The sequence below is a fragment of the Mobula hypostoma genome, chromosome 2, assembly GCF_963921235.1.
Source record: "Mobula hypostoma chromosome 2, sMobHyp1.1, whole genome shotgun sequence".
NCBI lineage: Eukaryota > Metazoa > Chordata > Chondrichthyes > Myliobatiformes > Myliobatidae > Mobula > Mobula hypostoma.
In genome coordinates this window covers 248,202,455-248,218,094 of record NC_086098.1, presented here as the reverse complement: position 1 = coordinate 248,218,094, position 15,640 = coordinate 248,202,455, and the positions used below count along the sequence as shown (strand labels likewise).

General features: G+C 47.6%; 1 protein-coding gene across 2 annotated transcripts in view; it reads right to left on the bottom strand.

Moving 5' to 3' along the window:
• LOC134337605 (death-associated protein kinase 2-like) overlaps positions 1-15,640 on the bottom strand; it is a 55,635-nt gene that overhangs the window by 34,702 nt on the left and 5,293 nt on the right. Inside the window, exon 1 of one of the 2 annotated variants that reach the window (XM_063032775.1) lies at positions 618-658. The exons of the other annotated variant lie outside the window; for it this stretch is intronic. The gene's annotated coding sequence lies outside the window, so the exon portion shown is untranslated. Of the gene's footprint in view, positions 1-617; positions 659-15,640 lie in introns of those variants that run through there. 2 annotated transcript variants of the gene reach the window in all.

Genomic DNA, 15,640 nt, shown 5'->3' with positions numbered 1-15,640 from the left:
GCCAATATATAAAAGGCCACATCGGGAGCACCGGACGCAGTATATCACCCCAGTCGACTCACAGATGAAGTGTTGCCTCACCTGGAAGGACTGTCTGGGGCCCTGAATGGTGGTAAGGGAGGAAGTGTAAGGGCATGTGTAGCACTTGTTCCGCTTACACGGATAAGTGCCAGGAGGGAGATCAGTGGGGAGGGATGGGGGGAACGAATGGACAAAGGAGTCGCGTAGGGAGCTTTGAAGGTGTCCATGGTCGTTGTTGGAGTCCGGGTTTTGAATATACCCTGATGTGTTGGACACCTTCAAAGCGATTGCGCAACCACCAACTGCGACTCCAGCCTTGAACTCCAGGCCGGGTCTTTATGTGCTGCTGTTGTGACTCCCGTCTCCCCTTCTCCCACCAATACTCTGCAATCCCGTCTCCCTCAGATCCCACCGTCAGCTCCTGGGTACTCAGAGGCTCCATCTTCCTCTCACCCCAACCCTCCCCTCTCCATTGACACCCCCAGCCTCCCCCCTCCCCCCTCTGATCCCAGCTCTCATCCGTGCCGGGTCTTTACCATCCCCTCCGACCTTCAACTGTCGGAGGCAGAGCGCTCTGTTCTCAGTAAGGGCCTCACCTTTGTCCCCCTTCGCCCACACCTCAGCGAGTTCCGTGTTCGCCACGATGCGGAACTTTTCTTCCGCCGTCTCCGTCTCCGAGCCTACTTCTTCGGCAAGGACTCTTCCACCCCCAACCGATGACCCCTTCTCCCGTCTTCAACCCTCCTCCACTTCATGAACACCCCGCTCTGGTCTTCTGCCTGCTCTGGATCTCTTTATCGCTAATTGCCGACGGGACATCAACCGTCTCGACTTCACCGCACCTTGTTCCCATTCCAACCTCACTCCCTCGGAACGCTCTGCTCTCCACTCCCTCCGCACTAATCCTAACCTTATTATTAAACCCGCTGATAAGGGGGGTGCTGTTGTAGTCTGGCGTACTGACCTCTACCTTGCCGAGGCGCTGCGACAACTCGCGGATACCTCCTCTTATTTACCCCTCGATCGTGACCCCACTAAGGAGCACCAGGCCATTGTCTCCCACACCATCACCGACTTTATCCGCTCAGGGGATCTCCCATCCCCTGCTACCAACCTTATAGTTCCCACACCCCGCACTTCCCGTTTCTACCTCCTACCCAAGATCCACAAACCTGCCTCTCCTGGCCGACCTATTGTCTCAGCTTGCTCCTGCCCCACCGAACTCGTTTCTGCATACCTCGACACGGTTTTATCCCCCCTTGTTCAATCCCTTCCTGCCTATGTTCGTGACACTTCTCACGCTCTTAAACTTTTCGATGATTTTAAGTTCCCTGGCCCCCACCACTTTATTTTCACCATGGATGTTCAGTCCTTATATACTTCCATCCCCCATCAGGAAGGTCTCAAAACTCTCTGCTTCTTTTTCGAATCCAGACTTAATCAGTTCCCCTCTACCACTACTCTGCTCCGTCTAGCGGAATTAGTCCTTACTCTTAATAATTTCTCCTTTGGCTCCTCCCATTTCCTCCAAACTAAAGGTGTAGCTGTGGGCACCCGTATGGGTCCTAGCTATGCCTGCCTTTTTGTTGGGTTTGTGGAACAATCTATGTTCCGTGCCTATTCTGGTATCTGTCCCCCACTTTTCCTTCGCTACATCGACGACTGCATTGGCGCTGCTTCCTGCACGCATGCTGAGCTCGTTGACTTTATTAACTTTGCCTCCAACTTTCACCCTGCCCTCAAGTTTACCTGGTCCATTTCCGACACCTCCCTCCCCTTTCTAGATCTTTCCCTCCCTCTATCTCTGGAGACAGCTTATCCACTGATGTCTACTATAAGCCTACTGACTCTCACAGCTATCTGGACTATTCCTCTTCTCACCCTGTCTCTTGCAAAAACGCCATCCCCTTCTCGCAATTCCTCCATCTCCGCCGCATCTGCTCTCAGGATGAGGCTTTTCAGTCCAGGACGAGGGAGATGTTCTCCTTTTTTAAAGAAAGGGGCTTCCCTTGCTCCACTATCAACTTTGCTCTTAAACGCATCTCCCCCATTTCACGTATATCTGCTCTCACTCCATCCTCCCGCCACCCCACTAGGAATAGGGTTCCCCTGGTCCTCACCTACCACCCAAACCAGCCTCCGGGTCCAACATATTATTCTCCGTAACTTCCGCCACCTCCAATGGGATCCCACCACTAAGCACGTCTTTCCCTCCCCCCCCCTGCATTCCGCAGGGATCGCTCCCTACGCGACTCCCGTGTCCATTCGTCGTCCCCCCCATCCCTCCCCACTGATCTCCCTCCTGGCACTTATCCTTGTAAGCGGAACAAGTGCTACACATGCCCTTACACTTCCTCCCTCACTACCATTCAGGGCCCCAGACAGTCCTTCCAGGTGAGGTGACACTTCACCTGTGAGTCGGCTGGGGTGATATACTGCGTCCGGTGCTCCCGATGTGGCCTTCTATATATTGGCGAATCCCGACGCAGACTGGGAGACCGTTTCGCTGAACACCTATGCTCTGTCCGCCAGAGAAAGCAGGATTTCCTAGTGGCCACACATTTTAATTCTACATCCCATTCCTATTCTGATATGTCTATCCACGGCCTCCTCTACTGTAAAGATGAAGCCACACTCAGGTTGGAGGAACAACACCTTATATTCCATCTGGGTAGCCTCCAACCTGATGGCATGAACATTGACTTCTCTAACTTCTGCTAATGCCCCACCTCCCCCTATTACCCCATCCGTTATTTATTTATATACACATATTCTTTCTCTCTCTCTCCTTTTTTTCCTCTGTCCCTCTGACTATACCCCTTGCCCATCTTCTGGGCTTCTCCCCCTCCCCCTTTGTCTTTCTCCCTGGGCCTCCTGTCCCATGATCCTCTCAGATCCCTTTTGCCAATCACCTGTCCAGCTCTTGGCTCCATCCCTCCCCCTCCTGTCTTCTCCTATCATTTCGGATCTCCCCCTCTCCCTCCCACTTTCAAATCTCTTACTAGCTCTTCCTTCAGTTAGTCCTGACGAAGGATCTCAGCCCGAAACGTCGACTGTACCTCTTCCTAGAGATGCTGCCTGGCCTGCTGCGTTCACCAGCAACTTTGATGTGTGGAGTCTGGAATGTGTTGGCTGGGGTTTTTAGAAAGAGTAATTGGTGTCTGGAATGTGTTGTCTGGGGTTTTTACAGAAGGCGATGTGTGTCTGTAATGTGTTGTCTGGGACTTTTACAGAGAATGATGGGTGTCTGGAATGTGTCGTCTGGGGTTTGTACAGAGAGGTTGATGGATGTCTGGGGTTTGTACAGAGAGTGATGGGTGACTGGAATGTGTTGTCTGGGGTTTTTACAGAGAGTGGTGGGTGTCTGGAATGTGTTGTCTGTGTGTTTACAGAGAGCGATGGGTGTCTGGAATGTGTTGGCTGGGGTTTTTACAGAGAGTGATGGCTCCCTGGAATGTGTTATCCCGGGTCTTTAGAAAGAGTGATGCGTGTCTGGAATGTGTTTTCTGGTGCTTTTACAGTGAGTGATTGATGTCTGGAATGTGTTGTTTGGGGTTTATACAGAGAGTAATGGGAGTCTGGAATGCGTTGTCTGGGGTGTTACAGAGAGTGATGGGTGTCTGGAATGTGTTGTCTGGGGTTTTTACAGAGGGTGATGAGTGTCTGGAATGTGTTGTCCGGAGTTATTACAGAGAGTGATGGATATCTGGAATGTGTTGTCTGGGTTTTTAGAAAGAGGGATGAGTGTCTGGAATGTGTTGTCTGAGGTCTGTACAGAGAGTGATGAGTGTCTGGAATATGTTGTCTGGGGTTTCTACAGAGAGTGATTGATGTCTGGAATGTGTTGTCCTGAGTTTTTAGACAGAGTGATGGAGGTCTGGAATGTGCTGTCTGTGGTTTGTACAGAGAGTGATAGCTGTCTGGAATGTGTTGTCTGGTGTTTTCATAGAGGGTTGATGAGTGTCTGGAAGGTGTTGTCTGGAGTTTTATAGAGAGTGATAAGTGTCTGGAATGTGTTGACTGGGGTTTTTAGAAAGAGTGATGGGTGTCTGGAATGTGTTTTCTGGTGTTTCTACAGAGAGTGATGGGTGTCTGGAATGTGTTTTCTGGGGTTTTTACAGTGGGTGATGAGCATCTGGAACGTGCTGTCCTGAGTTTTTAGAGAGGGTGATGGATGTCTGGAATGAGTTGTCTGTGGTTTTTACATAGAGTGATAGGTGTCAGGAATGTGTTGTCTAGTGTTTCTACAGAGAGTGATGGGTGTCGGGAATGTGTAGTCTGGGGTTTTCACAGATAGTAATGGACGTCTGTAATGTGTTGTCTGGGGTTTTTACAGAGAGTGATGAGTGTCTGGATTGCGTTGTCTGGGGTTGTCTGGGGTTTTACAGAGAGATTGATGTGTGTCTGGAATGTGTTGTCAGGGGTGTTTACAGAGAGTGATGGGTGAATGTGCTGTAAGGGGTTTATACAGAGGGTTGATGAGTATCTGCTATGTGTTGTCTGTGGTTCTTACAGAGAGTGATAGGTGTCTGGAATGTGTTGTCTGGGGTTTCTACAGAGAAGATGATGGGAGTCTGGATTGCATTGTCTGGGTTTTTGCAGAGAGTGCTGGGTGTCCGGAATGTGTTGTCTGGGGTTTTTACAGAGAGTAACGGGTATCTGGAATGTGTTATCTGTGTTTTTTTCGCAGTGTGATGGGTGTCTGGAATGTGTTGTCTTTGGTTATTACAGAGATGGATGGGTGTCTGGAATGCGTTGTCCTGGGTTTTACAGAGATGGATGGGTGTCTGGAATGCATTGTCTGGGGTTTTTACAGAGACTGATGTGTATCTGGAATGTGTTGTACAGAGAGGATGATGGATGTCTGGAATGTGTCGTCTGGGAGTTTTACAGAGAGTGATGGGTGTCTAGAATGTGTTGTCTAGAGATTCTACAGGGAGTGATGGGTGTCTGGAATGTGTTGTCTGGGGTTTGTACAGAGGGTGATGAGTGTCTGGAATGTGTTGTCTGTATGTTTACAGAGAGCGATGGGTGTCTGGAATGTATTGGCTGGGGTTTTTACAGAGAGTGATTGATGTCTGGAATGTGTTGGTTGGGGTGTTTACAGAGAGTGATGGGTGTCTGGAATGTGTTGGTTGGGGTGTTTACAGAGAGTGATGGGTGTCTGGAATGTACTGTCTGGGATATTTACAGATGGTTGATGAGTGTCTGGAATGTGTTGTCTAGAGATTCTACAGGGAGTGATGGGTGTCTGGAATGTGTTGTCTGGGGTTTCTACAAGAGTGATGGGAGTCTGGAATGTGTTGTTCTGGGGTTTTACAGAGAGTGATGATTATCTGGAATGTGTTGCCTGTGGTTTTTAGAAAGAGTGATGAGCATCTGGAATGTGTTGTCTGGTGTTTCTACAGAGAGTGATGGGTGTTGGGAATGTGTTTTCTGGGGTTTTTACAGTGGGTGATGAGCATCTGGAATGTGTTGTCCTGAGTTTTTAGAGAGAGTGATGGATGTCTGGAATGAGTTGTCTGTGGTTTTTACATAGAGTGATAGGTGTCTGGAATGTGTTGTCTGGGGTTTTTACAAAGAGTGATGAGTGTCTGGATTGTGTTGTCTGGGGTTGTCTGGGGTTTTTACAGAGAGTGATGAGTGTCTGGATTGTGTTGTCTGGGGTTGTCTGGGGTTTTTACAAAGAGTGATGAGTGTCTGGATTGTGTTGTCTGGGGTTGTCTGGGGTTTTTACAGAGAGTGATGAATGTCTGGATTGTGTTGTCTGGGGTTGTCTGGGGTTTTACAGAGAGTGATGGGTGTCTGGATTGTGTTGTCTGGGGTTGTCTGGGGTTTTTACAGAGAGTGCTGAATGTCTGGAATGTGTTGTCTGGGGTTTTTGCAGAGAGATTGATGTGTGTCTGGAATGTGTTGTCAGGGGTGTTTACAGAGAGTGATGGGTGAATGTGCTGTAAGGGGTTTATACAGAGGGTTGATGAGCGTCTGCTATGTGTTGTCTGTGTTTCTTACAGAGAGTGATAGGTGTTTGGAATGTGTTATCTGGGGTTTCTACAGAGAGGATGATGGGAGTCTGGATTGCATTGTCTGGGTTTTTGCAGAGAGTGCTGGGTGTCCGGAATGTGTTGTCTGGGGTTTTTACAGAGAGTAATGGGTATCTGGAATGTGTTATCTGTGTTTTTTTCAGAGAGTGATGGGTGTCTGGAATGTGTTGTCCTGGGTTTTACAGAGATGGATGGGTGTCTGGAATGCATTGTCTGGGGTTTTTACAGAGACTGATGGGTATCTGGAATCTGTTGTACAGAGAGGGTGATGGATGTCTGGAATGTGTCGTCTGGGAGTTTTACAGAGAGTGACGGGTGTCTGGAATGTTTTTTCTGTGGTGTCTACAGAGAGTGATGGGTGTCTAGAATGTGTTGTCTAGAGATTCTACAGGGAGTGATGGGTGTCTGGAATGTGTTGTCTGGGGTTTGTACAGAGGGTGATTAGTGTCTGGAATGTACTGTCTTTGTGTTTACAGAGAGCGATGGGTGTCTGGAATGTGTTGGCTGGGGTTTTTACAGAGAGTGATTGATGACTGGAATGTGTTGGTAGGGGTGTTTACAGAGAGTGATGGGTGTCTGGAATGTGTTGGTTGGGGTGTTTACAGAGAGTGATGGGTGTCTGGAATGTACTGTCTGGGATATTTACAGATGGTTGATGAGTGTCTGGAATGTGTTGTCTAGAGATTCTACAGGGAGTGATGGGTGTCTGGAATGTGTTGTCTGGGGTTTCTACAAGAGTGATGGGAGTCTGGAATGTGTTGTTCTGAGTTTTTAGACAGAGTGATGGATGTCTGGAATGTGTTGTCTGGTGTTTTTACAGAGGGTTGATGAGTGTCTGGAATGTGCTGTCTGTGGTTTCTACAGAGCGTGATGGGTGTCATGAATCTGTTGTCTGGGGTTTTACAGAGAGTGATGAGTATCTGGAATGTGTTGTCTGGGTTTTTTTTCAGAGAGTGATGGGTGTCTGGAATGTGTTGTCTGGGGTTTGTGCAGAGAGTGATGGGTGTCTGGAATGTGTTGTCTGGAGATACTACAGAGAGTGATGGATATCTGGAATGTGTTGTCTGTGGTTTGTACAGAGAGTGATAGGTGTCTGGAATGAGTTGACTGGTGTTTTACAGAGATTGATGGGAGTCTGGAATGCAATGTCTGGGGTTTCTACAGACCATGATGGGTATCTGGAATGTGTTGTCTGGGGTTTGTACAGAGAGGGTGATGGATGTCTGGAATGTGTCATCTGGGATATTTACAGAGAGAGTGATGCGATTCTGAAATGTGATCCCTGCTGTTTTTACAGAGAGTGATTGATATCTGGAATGTGTTGATTGGGGTTTCTACAGACCATGATGCGTATCTGGAATGTGTTGTCTGGGGTTTGTACAGAGAGTGATGAGCATCTGGAATGTGTTGTCTGGGGTTTGTACAGAGAGGGTGATGGATGTCTGGAATTTGTCCTCTGGGATTTTTACAGAGAGTGATGCGTATCTGGAATATGATCCCTGGTGTTTCTTCAGAGGGCGATGAGTGTCTGGAATGTGTTGTCTGCGGTTTTCTCAGAAAGTGATGAGCTCTGGAATGTAAACAACAGGAATTCTGCAGATGCTGGAAATTCAAGCAACACACATCAAAGTTGCTGGTGAACGCAGCAGGCCAGGCAGCATCTCTAGGAAGAGGGACAGTCGACGCTTCAAGCCGAGACCCTTCGTCAGGACTAACTGAAGGAAGAGTTAGTAACAGATTTGAAAGTGGGAGGGGGAGGGGGAGATCCAAAATGATAGGAGAAGACAGGAGGGGGAGGGATGGAGCCAAGAGCTGGACAGGTGATAGGCAAAAGAGATACGAGAGAATCATGGGACAGGAGGCCCAGGGAGAAAGACAAGGTGGGGGGGACCCAGAGGATGGGCAAGAGGTATATTCAGAGGGACAGAGGGAGAAAAAGGAGAGTGAGAGAAAGAATGTGTGTATAAAAATAAGTAACAGATGGGGTACGAGGGGGAGGTGGGGCCTTAGCGGAAGTTAGAGAAGTCGATGTTCATGCCATCAGGTTGGAGTCTACCCAGACGGAATATAGGGTGTTGTTCCTCCAACCTTAGTGTGGCTTCATCTTTATGGTAGAGGAGGCCGTGGATAGACATGTCAGAATGGGAATGGGATGTGGAATTAAAATGTGTGGCCACTGGGAGATCCTGCTTTCTCTGGCGGACAGAGCGTAGGTGTTCAGCAAAGCGGTCTCCCAGTCTGCGTCGGGTCTCGCCAATATATAGAAGGCCACATCGGGAGCACCGGACGCAGTATATCACCCCAGCCCACTCACAGGTGAAGTGTCGCCTCACCTGGAAGGACTGTCTGGGGCCCTGAATGGTGGTAAGGGAGGAAGTGTAAGGGCATGTGTAGCACTTGTTCCGCTTACATGGATAAGTGCCAGGAGGGAGATCAGTGGGGAGGGATGGGGGGAACGAATGGACAAGGGAGTCGCGTAGGGAGCGATCACTGCGGAAAGCAGAGTGGGGGGGAGGGAAAGATGTGCTTAGTGGTGGGATCCCGTTGGAGGTGGCGGAAGTTACGGAGAATAATATGTTGGACCCGGAGGCTGGTGGGGTGGTAGGTGAGGACCAGGGGAACCCTATTCCTAGTGGGGTGGTGGGAGGATGGAGTGAGAGCAGATGTACATGAAATTGGGGAGATGCGTTTGAGAGCAGAGTTGATAGTGGAGGAAGGGAAGCCCCTTTCTTTAAAAAAGGAAGACATCTCCCTCGTCCTAGAATTAAAGGCTCATCCTGAGAGCAGATGCGGCGGAGACGGAGGAATTGCGAGAAGGGGATGGCATTTTTGCAAGAGACAGGGTGAGAAGAGGAATAGTCCAGATAGCTGTGAGAGTCAGTAGGCTTATAGTAGACATCAGTGGATAAGCTGTCTCCAGAGACAGAGACAGAAAGATCTAGAAAGGGGAGGGAGGTGTCGGAAATGGACCAGGTAAACTTGAGGGCCGGGTGAAAGTTGGAGGCAAAGTTAATAAAGTCAACGAGCTCAGCATGCGTGCAGGAAGCAGCACCAATGCAGTCGTCAATGTAGCGAAGGAAAAGTGGGGGACAGATACCAGAATAGGCACGGAACATAGATTGTTCTACAAAGCCACAAAAAGGCAGGCATAGCTAGGACCCATATGGGTGCCCATAGCTACACCTTTATTTTGGAGGAAGTGGGAGGAGCCAAAGGAAATATTATTAAGAGTAAGGACTAATTCAAAGCTCTGGAATGTGTTTTCTGGGGTTTTTACAGAGAGTGATGAGCGTCTGGAATGTGTTGTTTGGGGTTTAGACGGAGAGTGATAGGTGTCTGGAATGTGTTGTCTGGCATTTTACATAGAGTGATGGGTATCTGGAATATGTTATCTGGGGTTTCCACAGAGAGTGATGAGTGTCTGGAGGGTATTGTCTGGGGTTGTTTCAGAGAGTGATGGGAGTCTCGAATGTGTTGTCTGGGTTTTACAGAGAGTGATGAGTGTCTGGAATGTGCTGTCTCAGGTTTTTACAGAGTGGGTGACGGGTGTCTGGAATGTGTTGTCTGGCGTTTTACAGACATTGATGGGTGTCTGGAGGCGTTGTCTGGGGTGTTGACAGAGAGTGATCTGGAATGTGTTGTCTGAGGTTTTAACCATAGAACCATAGAAACTACAGCACAGAAACAGGCCTTTTGGCCCTTCTTGGCTGTGCCGAACCATTTTCTGCCTAGTCTCACTGACCTGCACATGGAGCATATCCCTCCATACACCTCCCAACTATGTATCTGTCCAATTTATTCTTAAATGTTAAAAAAGAACCCGCATTTACCACCTCGACTGGCTGCTCATTCCATACTCCCACCACTCTCTGTGTGAAGAAGCCCCCCCCTAATGTTCCCTTTAAACTTTTCCCCCCTCACCCTTAACCCATGTCCTCTGGTTTTTTTCTCCCCTTGCCTCAGTGGAAAAAGCCTGCTTGCATTCACTCTATCTATACCCATCATAATTTTATATACCTCTATCAAATCTCCCCTCATTCTTCTACGCTCCAGGGAATAAAGTCCTAACCTATTCAACCTTTCTCTGTAACTGAGTTTCTCAAGTCCCGGCAACAACCTTGTAAACCTTCTCTGCACTCTTTCAATCTTATTTATATCCTTCCTGTAATTTGGTGACCAAAACTGAACACAATTCTCCAGATTCGGCCTCACCAATGCCTTATACAGCCTCATCATAATATTCTAGCTCTTATACTCAATACTTTGATTAATAAAGGCCAACGTACCAAAAGCTCTCTTTACGACCCTATCTACCTGTGACGCCACTTTTAGGGAATTTTGTATCTGTATTCCCAGATCCCTCTGTTCCACTGCACTCCTCAGTGCCTTACCATTAACCCTGTATGTTCTACCTTGGTTTGTCCTTCCAACGTGCAATACCTCACACATGTCTGCATTAAACTCCATCTGCCATTTTTCAGCCCATTTTTCCAGCTGGTCCAAGTCCCTCTGCAGGCTCTGAAAACCTTCCTCTCTGTCTACTACACCTCCAATCTCCAAACCTTCAAGGTTTTCACAGAGAGTGATGATTATCTGGAATGTGTTGTCTCGGGTTTTCTTAGAAAGATTGATGAGAGTCTGGAAAGTGTTGTCTGGCGTTTTACATAGAGTGATGGGTGTCTGGAATATGTTATCTGGGGTTTTCACAGAGAGTGATGAGTGTCTGGAGGGTATTGTCTGGGTTTTTTTCAGAGAGTGATGGGAGTCCGGTATGTGTTGTCTGGGTTTTACAGAGAGTGATGGGAGTCTCGAATGTGTTGTCTGGGGTTTTCACAAAGAGTGATGGATGTGTGGAATGTGTTGTCCGGAGTTATTACAGAGAGTGATGGGAGTCTCGAATGTGTTGACTGGGGTTTCTACAGAGAGTGATGGGTGTCTGGAATGTGTTGTCTGTGGTTTTTAAAAAGAATAATGAGCGTCTGGAATGTGTTGTCCGGTGTTTCTAAAGAGAGTGATGGGTGTCTGGAATATGTCGTCTGGGATTTTTACAGACAGTGATGGGAGTCTGGAATGTGTTGTTCTGGGGCTTTACAAAGAGTGATGATTATCTGGAATGTGTTGTCTGGGGTTTTTACATTGAGTGATAGGTGTCCGAAATGCGTTGCCTGGTGTTTTTACAGAGAGTGATTATTATCTGGAATGTGCTGTCTGGGGTTTTTAGAAAGAGTGATGGGTGATTGGAATGTGTTGTCTGGGGTTTCTACAGGGGGTGATGAGTGTCTGTAATATGTTGCCTGTGGTTTTTACAGAGAGTGAGAGGTGTCTGGAATGTATTTGGGGTTTCACAGACAGTGATGGGTGTCTGGAATGTGTTGACTGGGGTTTTTAGAAAGAGTGATGAGTGTCTGGAATGTATTTGGGGTTTCACAGACAGTGATGGGTGTCTGGAATGTGTTGTCTAGGGTGGCGTTAGAAGGAGATACTTGAGACTTCTAAGAAAACACTTATTATCGTCTGGATACGGACATTTTGTAGGAAGAGGAGATTATTTAAGTTGACCATTTGATTACTAATTTATTTGGTTCAGTCCAACATTGTGGGCCAAAATGGACCTTCTTGTGCTGTGCTGTCTCTGTTCTATCAAGGATCCTAACTCATAGACCTTACTCTTTCTCACTGCTGCCATTGAGAAAGTAGTACAGGAACCTTGCGTCCTAAACTGTCAGCTTCAGGAACAGTATTTACCCGTCAACCATCACCCGGACCAGCATGGATAACTTCACTTACTTCCACTCTGCGCGTACTCGACGGTCTACGGACTCACCTTCAACCACCCTGCAACTAATGTTCTCAATATTTACTATTGAGTTTTATTATTTTGTTTTCTCTTTTTGCATTTGCACCATTCGTTTTTGTACATAGGTTGCTTGTCTGTCCTTGTTGTGCTTGGTTTTTCATCGATTTTATTGTGTTTCTTTGGAGTTACTGTGTATGCCCTCAAGAAAATGAATCCCAGGGCTGTAAATGGTGACGTATTTGTACTTTGATAATGAATTTGCTTGTAATTTTGAATAATGTGTTTAGTTTTTTGTCACCCTGCTACAGGAACCTCTCATCCACGATCTCCACCAGCACAGGAGCACCACAGGGCTGTGTGCTTAGCCGCTGCTCTACTCTCTTTATATCTATGACTGTGTGGCTAAGCACAGCTCCAAAACCGTTTTCAAGTTTGCTGATAACTCTACTGCCGTTTGGCCGTATCAAAGGCGGTGATGAATCCGTATACAAGGGGGAGATTGAAGACCTGGCTGAGCGTTGCCACAACGATAACCTCTCACTCAATGTCAGCAAGGGCAAGGAGCTGATTATTGACTTCAGGAGAGCGAAACCACAGGTCCTCACTGGAGGTTCAGAAGTGGAGAGAGTTAGCAAATTTAAATTCCTTTGACTTACTACTTCAGAAGTCCCAGCATGTCAATGAAATTGTGAAGAAAGGACGACGGCACCTCTACTTGCTTTGGAGTCTACGGAGATTCGGGGTGAGATCAAAAACTTCGACAAACTTCTATAGGCGTGTAGCGGAAGCTGTGTTGACTGGCTGCATCACAGCCTGGTATGGAAACACCAATGCCCTTGAATGGAAGATCCGACAAAAGCAAGTGGATTCGGCCCAGTACGTCATGGGTAAAGCCCTCCCAACCATTGAGCACACCTAGATGAAACGCTGTCGTAGGAAATCAGCATCCATCATCAAGATACGCCCACCACCCAGCTGGTGCTCTGTTCTCACTGCTGCCACCAGCTTCAGGAACAGTTACTGCCCTCAACCATCAGGCTCTTGAACAAAGGGGATAACTACACTCACTTGTCCTCACATCCATTGAGATGTTCCCACAACCAATGATCTCACTCTTTATCTCATGTTCTCGTTATTTATTGCTATTTATTTATATTTGCATTTGCACAGTCTGGATGATCTTTCATTGACACTGTTATAGTTACTATTCCATAGATTTATTGAGTATACCCACAAGAAAATGAATCTCAGGGTCGTATATGGTGATATATGTGTACTCTGATAATAACATTTACTTTGAACTTGGAAAGAAGCCATTGAAGTGTTTTGAATGACTGGAAAAGACAGATATCAAAATCTCCAACCCTGCCACACTGGAGAGTCACTGACAGAACTGCTCTACGGCAGATACCATAGCATCTGTCACGCACCTGCTCCTGACACATCTAGAAGGCAAGGTCACTTATGTCAGAATGCTGTTACTGGATTTCAGTTCGGCATTCAACACCACTGTCCCACAGACCGTGGTGAGCAAGACCCTACTCCTTGGCCGAAAGACGCCACTGTGTAACTGAGTGTTGGACCTCCTGACCAACAGACCTCACATAGTCAGGATGCACAACCTCTCCTCCCTCCCGTCATCCTCAACACGGGTGCTGCCCGAGGCTGTGTGCTCTCCTCACACATAAACAGCCAGACACCCGAGCAATCACGTTGTCAAGTTCACCGATGACAAGACTGTGGTGGGACTCACCAGCAGCAATGATGAGACGCCCCACAGAGAGGAGGTGGAAGATGTCGAGGCCTGGTGCCAGGCAAATGACCTTTATCTCAATGCCAACAAGACAAAGGAGATGGTTATCGACCTCAGAAAAACTCACACCTCTCACACCCCCCCCCCGTTTACATCAGCAGCACAGCAGTGGAAACTGCAAACAGTTTCAACCTCCTAGGAGCTGCACAACCTCTCATGGTCCCAGAACACATCCTACACAGTCAGGAAGGCCCAGCAACACCTCTGCTCTCTGAGGAGGCTGGAGAGAGCTGGACCATGCATATCCACACTCACGTCATTCCACAGATGCGTAGCAGACAGCATCCCAACAAGCTGCATCACTATCCGGTATGGAAACTACCCTGCGGCAGAGAGGAAGGATCTACAGTGGGTGGTGAAAACTGCCCAGGGCATCACCTGCGCCAGGCTTCCCACGAGCAAGGGTGTATATACAGAAAGGTGCCAGTAACATCACGAAGGCTCCCACCCACCCTGCTCATGGACTGTTTGTCCCTCTCCCATCTGGGAGGAGGCTACGTAGCATCCGTGCCTGGACCACCAGACTCAAAAACAGTTACCTTCCCCAAGCAGTAAGGCTGATCGACACCTCCACCCACTAACCCACCCTCCACACCCCCAACCACCACTTAATCATTTCCTGTCAGTCACCTTGCGTACAGACACATCTGACCTGGAGCCACTTTATGGACAGACAATCAATCTATGTATATAGCTATCTGATGTATTCATATTTATTGTGTCTTTATTATTGTGTTCTTTATCTTATTGTGCTTTTTTTTTGTGCTGCATTGGATCCGAAGTGGCAATTATCTCATTCTCTTTACACTTGTCCACTGGAACTTGCATAAGAAATAGGAGCAGGAGTCAGCCATCTGACCCATCGAGCCTGCTGCAAGTTCAATAAGATCATGGCTGATCTGACCATGGACTCATCTCCACCTACCTGCCTTTACCCCATAATCCTTAATTCCCCTACAATGCAAACATCTATCCAATCTTGTCTTAAATATATTTACTGAGGCAGCCTCCACTGCTTCATTGGGCAGAGAATTCCCCAGATTCACCACCCTCTGGGAAAAGCAGTTCCTCCTCATCTCCGTCCTAAATCTACTCCCCCGAATCATGAGGCAATGTCCCCTTGTTCCAGTCTCACCTACCAGTGGAAACGACTTTCCTGCCTCTATCTTATCTATCCCTTTCATAATTTTATATGTTTCTATAAGATCTCCTTTCATTCTTCTGAATTCCAGCGAGTACAGTTCCAGGCGACTCATCTCTGGGATCAACCTGGTGAACCTCCTTAGCACTGCCTCCAAAGCCAAGTCCCCTCAAGTAAGGAGACCAGGACTGCACACAGTACTCCAGATGTACAGTTACAGTATAACCTCCCTGTTCTTAAATTTAGTCCCTTGAGCAATGAAGACCAACAATCCATTTGCCTTCTTGATAGACTGTTGTACCTGCAGACTAACCTTTTGTGATTCATGCACAAACACCCCCAAGTCCCTCTGCACAGCATGCTGCAATCTTGTACCATTTATATAATAATCTGCTCTTTCATTTTACCTTCCAAAGTGGATGACCTCGCATTTACCAACATTGTACTGGATTAAGTGGTTTGCATGGATTTGCCGGGCCAAAGGGTTACTCTCTGTGCAATATGGAACCACACTATCAAGAAAGTGTTGAAAGAACATTGTAATGGGACAAGATTTACCAGGATGTTGCCTGGAGTTGGGGGCCAGAATTACAAGGAGAGTTTTCCACTTATGCTGCCCGACCTGCTGAGTTCCTCCAGCGTGTTGTGAGTGTTACAAGGAGAGGTTGCCTGGTCCAGGATATTAATCCCACTCTGTGTTGAGGCGATGTCTCAGGATGGCGGCATCCATCTCTAAGCACCTCACCATCCGGGACAGGCCCTCCTCTCGTTGCTACCATCAGGGACGAGGTACAGGAGCCTGAGGACACGCATTCAACACTTTT